The following is a 13,592-nucleotide window of genomic DNA, read 5'->3' as shown; positions in this document are numbered from 1 at the left end:
ACTACTTGCAGGGTAAGAAAGACTAGTATTAAAGCACATTTCTCATCTGAAATGATGCAACCAGAAAATAATAAAATAGCATCTTAAAGGTACTGAAAGAGGGACGCCTGGATGGCTCAGTTGGTTAAGCATCTGCCTTTGGCTCAGGTCATGATCCCAGGGTCCTGGGATGGAGCCCCACATCAGACTCCCTGCTCAGCGTGGGGTCTGCTTCTCCCTTGCCCTCTGCCCCTCCCCCTGCTTATGCTCTCTCTGTGTCTCTCAGTTAAATAAATAAATAAATTCTTTTTTTTTTTTTAAGATTTTTTTTTTTTTTATTTGACAGCGAGAGATCACAAGTAGACGGAGAGGAAGGCAGAGAGAGAGAGAGAGGGAAGCAGGCTTCCTGCTGAGCAGAGAGCCCGATGTGGGACTCGATCCCAGGACCCTGAGATCATGACCTGAGCCGAAGGCAGCGGCTTAACCCACTGAGCCACCCAGGCGCCCTAAATAAATAAATTCTTAAAAAAAAAAAAAAGTACTGAAAGAAGAAAACTGTCAACCCAGGATGTTACATCCATGAAACTATCTCTCAAAGATGAAGGAGAAATTGCAATGTTTAAAAATAAATGAGCTTGAGAGAATTCATTACTAGCAGACTTGCACTACAAAAAAAAAAAAAAACTATTAAAAGAAGCTCTTAAAGCAGAATGAATACACTGAACTGAACTAGGATCTAAACTAAGATCTCTAGAAATGATTTTTAAAAAGGTAAATATAAAAGATATTTCAAGAAACAGACTCTTAACTATAGAGAACAAACTAATGGTTACCAGAGGGGAGGCAGGTAGGGGAATAGGTGAAATAGGTGGTAGGGGTTAAGGAGTGCATTTGTTGTGATAAGCCCTGGGTGTTGTATGGAAGTGTTGAATCACTATATTGTACACCTGAAACTAACATTACACTGCATGTTAACTAACTGAAATTTAAATAAAAACTTTTTTAAAAGTTTACCTACAACCCTATTTTATTTATATCTATTCGATTTACTTGTTCTTAACCATTATGCTTAGGCTACTCCCCAAAACTTCATGAGGTATTAGACAAAGTCAACCATTATTCTCCTCTTTTTCCTAGCAAATTTTGGAACACAAATATCATGAACTTATTTGACTTTTAGTAAGCATAAGCAAAATAAAATTTTATTTTTAAAAAATAACATAAGGGTAAAAATAAAAGACATTTAAAATGTTTCTGAATTGCTCAAAAAAGATAATTGTTTAAAAATAGTGGTAACAGGGGCACCTGGGTGGCTCAGTGGATTAAGCCTCTGCCTTTGGCTCAGGTCATGGTCTCAGGGTCCTGGGATCGAGCCCCGCATTGGGCTCTCTGTTCAGCAGGGAGCATTCTCTCCCTACCCCCCACCTGCCTCTCTGCCTACTTGTGATCTCTCTCTGTCAAATAAATAAAATCTTTTTTAAAAAATAGTGGTAACATCCCATGGGTTTATAGGATACATAAAAGGAAAATGTACAACAATACAAAAGTTGGGAGGGATGAACTTGGAATGTAATGTTCTAAAGTTTTTATAACAGACATGAAATGCTATCATATTATTTGAAGGTAAGCTGTAATTAAAGGATGTATGTTGTAAACACTACAGACAACATTAAATTTTTAAAAATAAGTATTAGAAATAAGTAAGCCAATGATGGCGATAGAAATAACAAAAACTCTCAATTAATACAGAAGCAGGCAGAAAAAGATAAAAGGAAAAAAGGAGATGAAACAAAACATCTAGATCATAGATTTTAGTCCAACCACATTGACTATGACATTAAATGTAAATAAATCAAACATACCAATTAAAGATTGTGAGATTGGATAAAAAAGCAAAACCCAATTATATGCTGTCTACAAAAAAGTCTACTTTAAATATAGAAATTGGCGGGGGGGGTGCTGCCGGGATGGCTCAGTCAGTCAAGTGTCCGACTCTTGATCTCAGCTCAGATCTTAATCTCAGGATGGTAATTTCAACCCTGCACTGGACTCCATGTTGGGCATGGAGCCTACTTAAAATATATATATATATATATATATATATATATATATATATATATATATATTTATATTTATCTATATATATAGATTGGTTAAAAATAAAAGGGTTTTCAAAAGGCATAAATACAAGTAGTGATCAAAAGAAAACTAAAATGGTTATATTAATATCAGACAAAGTAGGTTTCAGAACAGGGAATACTATTAGGAATAGAGAGAGTAATTTCATAATGATAAAAAAAATCAATTCACTAAATATAACATTCCCAAATATGTATGCACCTAACAACAGGACTCCAAAATACTTTTTCAAAACTCTAAGGCCTGAAAGATGAACTAGGTAAAAATCCATAATTGTAACTGGAGACTTCAACACTCCCCTCTCAGTAATTAATAAAACAAGTATGTAGAAATAAATAAGGATGTAGAGGAGCTAAACATCACTATCAACTCACTTGACCGAATTGAAGTACACCCAAAAAGGCAAAACATACATTCTTTTCAAGCACACATGAAACATTCACCAAGACAGACCATATTTTGGGCCACCAAACAAACCTGTATCAATCTTTAAAAAGTGAAATCATAGAGAGATGTTCTACAATCATAATGAAACTAAACTAGAAGTTAATAACAGAAAGACATCTGAAAAAATTCCTTAAATAAGGGCTGCCTGTGTGGCTCAGTCAGTCCAGCATCTACCTTCAGCTCAGTCATGATCCCACAGTCCTGGGATCCAGCCCCACATCTGGCTTCCGGCTCAGCAGGGAGTCTGCTTCTCCCTTTGCCTCTCTCCTGCCTGTACTCTCTCTCTAATAAATAAATAAAATATTAAAAAAAATTCCTTAAACACTTGGGAGACGAAACAACACACTTTGAAACAGCCCATAGATCAAAGAGGAAGTCATAGAATATTAGAAAATATTTCACATTTGGAGCCCCTGGGTGGCTCAGTCAGTTAAGTGTTTTCCTTTGGCTCAAGACATAATCTCAGGGTCCTGGGATCAGGTTCCCACATCGGGCTCCTTGCTCAGTGGGGAGCCTGCTTCTCCTTCTGCCTGCCCCTCACCCCAAACAAAACTTAAAAAAGAAAGAAAATATTTCACATTGAAATATGAAAACACAATGCCCCAAATTGGGGGGGCTGCTGCTAAAGCAGCTAAATTATAGAAGGAAATTGACAGCATTAAGTAATTTTTTTTTTTGAGAGAGAGAGAGAGAGAGAGAGAGAATGAGTGGGGGGAGGGGCAGAGGGAGAGGAAGAAAGAGAATCTTAAGCAGGCTCCATGCTCAGCATGGAGTCTGATGTGGGGTTCAATCTCACAACCCTGAGACCATGACCTGAGCTGAAATCAAGAGTTGGACATCAACCAACTGAGCCACTCAGGTGCCCCAGCATTAAACACTTATACCAGAAAAAAGGGAAAAAATCTCAAATCAATGATCTAAGCTTCCCCTTTAGAAAACTAGTAAAAGAAGAGCAAATTAAATTCAGATGGATCAGAAGGAAGGAAAAAATAAACATAAAAGCACAAATCATTGAAATTAAAAAGAGAAAAGAGTAATAAAGCCAGAAGTTTATTTCCAAAAATACCAATAAAATTTATGAGCCTTTAGCCAGGCTGAGAAAGAAAGAGAGAAAAGAAAAAGAAGGAAAGAAGAGAGAGAGAAAGAAAGGGAGAGAGAGAGAGAGAAAGAGGAAAAGGAGGAAAGAAACAGAGGGAGAAGGAAAGAAAGAAAGAAAGAAAGAAAGAAAGAAAGAAAGAGAACAAATTATAATAGTCAGAAATGAAAGAGGCGATATTACTACAGATCCTACAGACATTAAAAAAATCAAGTAAATATTGGCCATGCTCCACCTACTGGCCGTTGGTCCCAACCAGCCAATTATCCCTACCAGGCCTCTGGTCAAGGTTTCAACAGCCCCCATCAAAATGCTGTCTCAAATGGAACTTGCCATGGAAACTATAATGTTCATGTTTCACAAGTTTGCTGATAAAGGCTACTTAACAAAGGGGGACCTGAGAGTACTCATGGAAAGGGAGTTCCCTGGATTTTTGGAAAATCAAGACCCTCTGGCTGTGGACAAAATAATGAATGACCTTGACCAGTGCCAAGATGGCAAAGTGGGCTTCCAGAGCTTCTTCTTGCTAATGGTCAGCTCACCATCAAATGCAATGACTATTTTATAATACACATGAAGCAGAAGGGAAAGAAGTAGGCAACATTAAGCAACACTCCCACCCAATGAGAGTTCTCCTGAAGGGTCTCTGAAGGAATCTGTCCCACAGCTTCCCCCTGTATAAAGGATTCCAGGAGAAGATTGGGACCCTAAGAAAATGTACAAGTGAAATCCAACCCCCATTTGAGAAGCAGAGAAAGAAAAGTCAGATAAGCTTTTGATTTTTATTTGCTTGCATCCTCTTGCTCTCAATAAACAAATTTCTTTTTTTAGTTACTCAAAAAAAAAAGTAAATATTATGCATGATATTATGCCCATAAATTCAACAACTTAAATAGACAAATTCCTTGAAAGGCACAGATACTAAAACTCAACCCAGAAGAAATAAATAACCTGAATTAAAGAAATTTTATAAGGTCAACATCACTTGATATGAAAATTAGACAAAGACATTACTAGAAAAGAAAACTACAGGCCAATATTCCTCATGAACATAAACACAAAAATCCTCAACAAAATACTAGCAAATCAAACTCAGTAGTATAAAATAATACATCATTATAATGTGGGGTTTATCCTGCAAATGTACAGCTGGTTGAATGTTTGAAGATCAATAAATGTAATTCATCATATCAAGTGACTGAAGAAGAAAAACCATACAGTCATTAAATGATAAAAACAAAAGCACCTGACAAAATTCAGTTTCCACTAACAGTTCTAAGCAACTGCTTTATTTTTTTTCTTGTGTGTGTGTGTGTGTGTGTGTGTGTGTGTGTGTGTGTGTTCTGCTTTATTTTTTTAAAGATTTTATTTATTTATTTGAGAGAGAGAGAGATTGAGAGAATGAGTGGAAGGAGAAGCAGAGGGAGAAGCAGACTCCTTGAAGAACAGGGAGCCGGATGCAGGGCTCCATCCCAGGATCCTGGGATCATGACCTGAGCCAAAGGCAGATGCTTAACCGACTGAGCCACCCAGGTGCCCTGAGCATATGTTTTACTAAGAATGTAAAAAACTGGGGCGCCTGGGTGGCTCAGTGTGTTAAAGCCTCTGCCTTTGGCTCAGGTCATGATCCCAGGGTTCTGGGATTGAGTCCCACATCGGGCTCTCTGCTCAGCGGGGAGCCTGCTTCCCTCTCTCTCTCTCTCTCTCTCTCTCTGCCTGCCTCTCTGCCTACTTGTGATCTCTCTCTCTGTCAAATAAATAAATACAATCTTTAAAAAAAAAAAAGAATGTAAAAAACTGGGATGCCCTGCTTAAAAAGGTACAAGCTACTTGAGGGATCCAGAAGAGCTCTCATGAGAAAGGTCTCAGGTACTGTTAGAAAGTGAGTGTGAGGGGCGCCTGGGTGGCTCAGTGGGTTAAGCCTCTGCCTTCAGCTCATGTCATGATCTCAGGGTTCTGGGATCAGGCCCCACATCAGGCTCTCTGCTCAGTGGGGAGCCTGTTTCCCCCTCTCCCTTTGCCTGCCTCTCTGCCTACTTGTGATCTCTCTGTCAAATACATAAATAAAATCTTTAAAAAAAAAAAGGTGAGTGTGAAGGGACAGATATATGTAGAGTCTTTAACATGTAATGGAATCACATTTAGCTTATAGTTTTTCCAGAGAGAGCTGGTTACATTTAGGCAAATACCTACTGAATAAAGGAAGATCTTCATTATCATCAGACCTCTGGACAATGGCAGATGCTTCCCATTTGAGGTGGTGAGATTCTAAACCACAAGTGTTCCAAATGTCCTGGACAGCTTTCTGTCAGGAATGCTGTAAAGTCTACCTTAGGTGGTAAAATGGACTCAATGACACTGAAAACTTCTTTCTAGTGCTAAGACAGAGTAAGGGAAAAAAATCCTGTTGTCTTAACTACTGTTCGTTAAGAGTCAGGTAAAGTAGTATGAGATTAATCTACATTTTAAAAATCATTCTGCTTATATGCTAGTAATTTAGTTAGAGATATATATTTCTATAGTACACCATGTAAAAACATTCCTTTTCATACATTTCTCTCTCCCTGGTACTTGCTCTAAAAAGGCTAAGTGATAGATTAGTCTTGAGCCCATGAATATCTTCAACCATTGACATTCTGTCAGTTCCCTTCTCTCTGTCTCCAGACATCCTTTCTTGAAAAAGACCCACAATTAGACCTACTGCTCTTTCCAGCTACCACACTATTTCTAGACTTCCTTTCCATTTAAATGTTTTCAGTGAGTCATCAACACCTCCTGCCACAATTTCCTTTCCACCCACTCTCTCTTTAACCCTCTGCAATCCCCCAGTTCTTAAATGCACCACATGCATGGTCAAAATGCTGGGGATTAGGGGGAACTAAGAGTATCATCAGAAAGACACAACATTTGCGCTCAAAAAGCTACCCAGAAAAAATCAAAATAATGCTCCAAATACCCATTAGGCAGAGATTGGAGGAAGGAGTTGGAAAAGAGAGCTGACATTTATTAGGTATCTTCAGTACACTGTGGTGTCAGATTGTGTCCCATAATGGCCATCAATAATTTCTCCTTTCCTGTGCACTCATTTCACTCCAACTCCAACTGTATCAGAAATAACAATAAATGTAACTGGACCAAATTCATTAGTTAAAAGATACATACACTCACTGATGTAACAGTTATATGCTTTTACAAGATGAATCCAACACTAAAAGAAGTTGAAAGAAATGAATGGAAAAAATAAGAAAATACGTCAGGCAAAAACTAACCATAAGAGAGCTGGGATAGTAAGATTAATGTCAGACAAAATTGACTTTAATGTAATTAGACAAGAGAATCACTATAAAATGATAAAAGGAATGAGATAAAAAATATAGAAGATATTCCCACCATTGGCCTTAGGAAAAGGGTCCAGTAAATACAACAGCTCAGAATCAGAATTCTACAAAATTTAATTCAATCCCACAATTATTTGCATAAAAGCTCTCAAGTTTGTTACCATGAGCAACAATCTTGATCTAACAGACATATGTAGAACTTTATACCCAATAGTTATAAAATATGCATTGTAAGCATACCTCATTTTACTGCCTTTTCACACATAATGCCTTTTTTACAAATTGAAGGTTTGTAGCCACTCTGCATTGAGCAAATATGAAGACATATCTTCTCAACAGCATTTGCTCACATCTCTGTGTCACATTTGGTAACTCACAATATTTCAAACTTATTATATTTGTTACAGAGATCTGTGGTCAGTGATCTTTGATGTCACTATTGTAATTGTTTAAAAGGTGCCACAAACCACACCCATGTAAGATAGCAAACTTAATTGATAAATGTTGTGCATATTCTGACTGTTCCATTGACCAGCGATTCACCTGCTACTTTCCTTCTCTTCAGGTCTCCCTATTCCCTGAGTCACAATATTGAAATGAGGTCAGCTGATAATCCTACTATGGCCTCTAAGTGTCCAAGTGAAAGGAACAGTCACAATGTCTCTCACTTTAAGTCAAAAGGTAGAAATGATTAAGCTTCATGAGGAAGGCATGTCAAAAGCTGAGACAGGCCAAAAGCTAGGCCTCTTATATCAAGCAGTTAGCCAAATTATGAATGTAAAGGAAAACTTCTTGAAGGAAATTTAAAGTGCTATTCCAGTGAATACTCAAATGATAAGAAAGTAAAACAACCTTATTGCCAATGAGAAGAAAGTATGAGTGGTATGGAAAAATCAAAACAACCATAGTATTTCTTTAAGCCAAAGCCTAATCCAGAGGAGTGCCCTAACTCTCTTCAATTCTAGGAAGGCTGAGAGAGGTGAGGAAGCTGCAGAAGAAATGTTGGAAGCTAGCAGAGGTGGGTTCATGAGGGTTAAGGAAGGAAGCCATCTCCATAACATGAAAGTGCAAGGGGATGCAGCAGACTCTGATAGAGAAGCTGCAACGAGTTCTCCAGAAGATCTAGCTCACATAATCCATAACAGGGGCCACCCTAAACAATAGATTTTCAATATAAACAAAACAACCTTCTGTGGAAAAAGATGCCATCTGTGACTGTCATAGCTAGAAAGGAAAAGTCTATGCCAGCTTCAAAACCTCAAAGGATATGCTCTGTTGATAGGGACTAATGCAGTGAGTGACTTGAAGTTGAAGCCAATGTTCATTTACCATTCTGAAAATTCTAGGGCCTTCAAAAATTATGCTAAATCTACTCTGCCTATGCTCAAAAAATGGAACAACAAAGCCTGGATGACAGCACGTCTGTTTACTACATGGTTTATTGAATATTTTAAGCCCACTACTGAGACCTACTGCTCAGAAAAAAAAAAGATCTGATGGAAGAGGTGCAATGAGGTTAATGTTGTTTTCATGGCTGCTAACACAACATCCACTCTGTAGTCCATGGTGTGAGAAGTTATTTTCAAACAACAAATTCCACAGAAATACAAACAATTATAAAAGAATGTTATGAAACCTATATGCCAACAAACTGCACAACTTAGAAGAAAGGGATAAATTTCTAGAAACATATATCCTACCAAAACTAAAGCAGGAAGAAATAGAAAATTTGAATAGACCAATTACAGGCAATGAAATTGAATCAGTAGTTAAAAAACTCCCAACAAAGTCCAGGACCAGATGGGGCAAATTCTACCAAACATTTAAAGAGGAATTAATATGTATTCTTCTCCAACTATTCCAAAAAACAGAAGAGAAAGGAGAGCTTTCAAATTCATTCTGTGAAGTCAGTATCACCCTGATACCAAAACCAAATAAAGACACCACAAAAAGAGAGAGGTATAGGACAGTATCTCTCATGAACATACATGCTAAAATCCTCAACAAAATACTAGCAATTCAACAATACATTAAAAAAAAAAATCACACCCCACAATCAGGAGGCATTTATTCCTGGGATGCAAGGGTGGCTCAATATTCACAAATCAATCAATGTCATATGTCCCATCAATAAGAAAAAGAATAGGGACACCTGGGTGGCTCAGTTGGTTAAGCGGCTGCCTTCGGCTCAGGTCATGATCCCAGCGTCCTGGGATCGAGTCCCATATCGGGCTCCTTGCTCGGCGGGGAACCTGCTTCTCCCTCTGCCTCTGCCTGCCTCTCTGTCTGCCTGTGCTCACTCGCTCTCTCTCCCTCTGTCCCTGACAAATAAATAAATAAAATCTTTAAAAAAAAAAAAAAAGAAAAAGAATAAAAAATCATATGATTACTTAAAAAGATGAAGGAAAACCATTTAACAAAGTCACTTTTTAATACAACTTTAAGTCTGGAATTGTGACTCATGTGGAATTTAATTAGTCACAATTCCAGACTTAAAGTTATATTAAGAAGTGACTATAATTAAAACAGTATGGTACTGGCATAAAAATACACAGAGATCAATGGAATAGAACAGAAAACCCAGAAATAAACTCATAATTATATGTTCAATTAATCTTTGACAAAAGAAGAATGAATACACAATGGGAAAAAGTTCAACAAATGGTGTTGGGACAACTGGACAGCTACATGCAAAAGAGTGAAACCAGACATCTTTCTTTCACCATACATAAAAATAAACTCAAAGTGGATTAAAGACCTAAATGTGAGATTGAAACTATAAAAATCCTTGAAGAGAACACAGGCAGTAATTTCTCTGACATCAGCTATAACAACATTTTTCTAGATATGTCTACTGAGACAGGGACATAAAAGCAAAAATAAAATTTTGGAACTATATCAAAATAAAAAGTCCCTCCACAATGAAGAAAACGAACAACAAAACTAAAAGGCAACCTATGGAATGGAAGGAGATATTTGCAAATGACATATCTAATAAAGGGTTAGCATCCAAAATACATAAAGAACTTATAAATCTTAGCACCCAAAAAATAAATAATACAATTAAAAAATGGGCAGGAGACATGAACAGACATTTCTCCAGAGAAGACATCTAGATGGCCAACAGACACATGAAAAGATGCTCATCATCACTCATCATCAAGGAAAGGTAAATCAAAACTAGAACGAGATATCACCTCACACCTGTCAGAATGGCTAAAATAAAAAAATACAAGAAACAGGTGTTGGCAAAGATGTAGAGAACAAGGAAAATTTTTGCACTGTCAGTAAGAATGCAAACTGATGTAGCCGCTGTGGAAAACAGTATGGAGTTTCCTCAAAAAATTAAAAATAGAACTACCCTACAATCCAGTAATGACACTACTGGGTATTTGCCAAAAAAAATACAAAAACACTAAACCAAATGGATAAATGTACCCCTATGTTTATTGTAGCATTATTCATAATAGACAAACAATGGATGCAACCCAAGTGTCCATTGATAAGTGGGTAAAGAAGATGTGGTGTATATATATATATATAATATCACACACAATGGAATATAATTCAGTCAAAAAATTATTAAAATCTTGCCATTTACAACGATATAAATAGAGCTAGAGAGTACAATGCTAAGTGAAATAAATCAGTCAGAGAAATATAAATACCATACGATCTCACTCATATGTGGAATTTAAGAAACAAAACAAAGGAGCAAAGACAAAAAAAAAAAAAAAGAGAGAGAGACAAACCAAGAAACAGACTCTTAACTATAGAGAACAAACTGATGGTTACCAGAGGGAGGTGAGGGGAGAATGGGTGAAATAGGTGATGGGAATTAAAGAGTACCCTTACCATGATGGAAAAAAAAAAAATCCGCCCCCAAACTTTAGATCAAGCCCTATTATAAGCTATCATGGTGTGAGTAAAAAGCTTATGGAAAAAAAATTAAAAACTTAAAAATAAAAGACTGGTTGACAATCTTCAAATTAAAAAAAAAAAGAAGTAATTTCAACTTTCAAGTCTTATTATTTAAGAAATACATTTCATAAGGCTATTGCTGCCATAGACAATGATTCTTCTGATGGATCTGGACAAAGTAAATTAAAAACTTTCTGGAAAGTCTTCACCATTCTAAGTGCCATTAAGAACACTTGTGAGTCATAAGAAGTCAAAATAGCAACATTAACAGGAGACTGACTCCAACTCTCATGGATGACTTTGAGGGGTTCAAGACTTCAGTGGAGGAAGTAAGTGCAGATGTGGGGGAAACAGCAAGAGAACTAGAATTACAAGTGGAGCCTGAAGATGAGGCTGCGATCTTGTGATACGACTTTAACGGATGAGTTTCTTGAGATGAAATCTACTCTTGTTGAAATGACAACAAAGCAATTAGAATATTTAGTTGAAGAGGCACCTGGGTGGCTCAGTGGATTAAAGCCTCTGCCTTTGGCTCAGGTCATGATTCCAGGGTCTTGGGATCGAGCCCCACATTGGGCTCTCTGCTCGGCGGGGAGACTGCTTCCCTTCCTCTCTCTCTCTGCCTGTCTCTCTGCCTACTTGTAATCTCTGTCAAATAAATAAATAAAATCTTTTAAAAAAAAGAATATTTAGTTGAAAAGCAGCGGGAGGGTTTGAGAAGACTGACCCCAATTTCTAAAGAAGTTCTATACTGGGTAAAATGCTGTCAAACAGCATCACGTGCCACAGGGAAATCATTTGTGCGAAGAAGAGTCAGTCAAAGCAGCAAACTTCACTGTTGTCTTATTTTAAGAAATGGCTACAGCCACCCCAATCTTCAGCAACCACCACCCTGACTGCTTAGCACCCATCTTTGGGGCAAGATCCTCTACTAGCAAAAGAATTATAACTCACTGAAAGCTCAGATGATGGTTAGCATTTTTTAGCAATAGAGTGTTTTTTATTTAAGGTATGTATGTAGCTTTTTTTAGACATAATGCTATTGCACACTTAATGGGCTACAATATAGTGTAAACACAATGTTTATATGCACTGGGAAAACAAAAAATTCATTGACTTGCTTTATTGCAGTGGTCTGGAATCAAACCTGAAATAGCTTGGAGGTATGCCTATCCTCTGCAAACATATGGGAAATATTTTCATAAATTAACCTGCAAGAGACCGTAAGACATGTCTCACTAAGGATCATAAAGTCAATATTAACAGAAAAGATCAAGTTGTCTGTTGGCTTTCACTATCAATATCTCATCCCTCTGAAACTCCCCTATTCATTGTTGTACTTCTCTCTTTTGACATTGTATGTGGAAGTTTTATCTACTCATTCAGTTATATGACACATCTTTATTAAATACTTAAATACCCTTCACAGTTCTTAGCATAGGGAATACACTAATGGACAAAAGCAAAACAGCCAAATATCCCCCACCTGCTTTGAGGACCTTAGAGTCTAGAGTCACTCAGTCACCAGACCACAGGTGCCCTGAGGTAGGACCATGTCTAGTATAGATTTGGCTGGCTTCAGGGTGCTGTCGGGCCAGACACTATGCTGGTCCTGTCAGGGTAGGATGTACAGACTCTGACAATTGAAGACAAAGAGCTTGGGGGGCTTACTATATGGTCTTGGGCTACTGCAGTGGGAGTGGAACATGGCTCATCGGGGAGAGAGCTGGGACCAGGATGAGTGGCAGAATCTGGACACCCGTCACCTCCCCGATATTGGCATTGCTAATAACTTAAGTCTCAGTGTTCCATGGTCAAAGCAGACCCAAGTCTAGGAACCAGATCATCAAGTAGAGCTGCAGAAGGCCAGATGAATGTCAAAGTTGGGGGAAGTCATGAAGTTTAGAAGGGACGATCAGCCAGACAAATGAAACCAGACAGATTAGAAAAACATAACATCATATCTCTTAATAAATCCTTGCAAATTGGGGTGTAGCTTAAAGAGGCCAGACAAGCCCACTGACCAGTGGCACATGACCATAGCCTACAGGTTAGCCTGGTTATAAGGCTCTGTTATCCTTCCCCTGTGAGGTAGGACAGCTGGACTTTCTGAGCTAGCAGGACAAAAGGGAGAGTATGTATGGCTTACTGCAAATAGATCCATGTTCTAAGAGGCAAAGGGCAAGGAGACTGGCTCTACAGAGAACTCTGTTCCATTCCAGAATGGTAAGTTCACAGTACTCCCAAGAAGGAAAAGGGCCTGATAAAGAGAGACACCTCTAGCTACTGCTGCTTCTTTTCTTCCTCCTTCTCTTCCTCCAACTTCACTTCCTCCTCCTCCTTCTTAGAGTGTATAATGTGATGGTTTGCTATATGTATACATTGTGAAAGGATTGACAAAATCAACTAACACATCTATTACTTAACGTGTGTGTGTGTGTGTGTGCATGTGTGCACGCATGTGTGGTGAGAACACTTCAGATGTACCCTCTTAACAAATTTCAAGTATACAATATGGTATCTATTGGGTGGTATTTTAGGTCTCCAGAACTTATTCCTCTCAAAACTGAAAGTTTGTACCCTTTGACCAATTTCCTACCTAGGCCCTACCTCTAGCCACTGGCACCCACCATTCTCTCTGGCTCTACAAGTTTCATTTTTTAAGATTCCAC

At 37.9% G+C, this 13,592-nt stretch overlaps 1 protein-coding gene and 1 pseudogene across 1 annotated transcript in view; one reads left to right on the top strand and one right to left on the bottom strand.

Annotated features, from left to right (window-relative positions):
- LOC125101853 (uncharacterized) overlaps positions 1 to 13,592 on the bottom strand; it is a 73,738-nt gene that overhangs the window by 5,300 nt on the left and 54,846 nt on the right. The window lies entirely within an intron of this gene.
- On the top strand, positions 3,972 to 4,258 carry LOC125103282 (protein S100-A10-like; annotated as a pseudogene).

Source organism: Lutra lutra, chromosome 1, assembly GCF_902655055.1.
Source record: "Lutra lutra chromosome 1, mLutLut1.2, whole genome shotgun sequence".
NCBI lineage: Eukaryota > Metazoa > Chordata > Mammalia > Carnivora > Mustelidae > Lutra > Lutra lutra.
The sequence above is the reverse complement of the archived record's forward strand: the minus strand, read 5'-3'. Positions and strand labels throughout refer to the sequence as shown.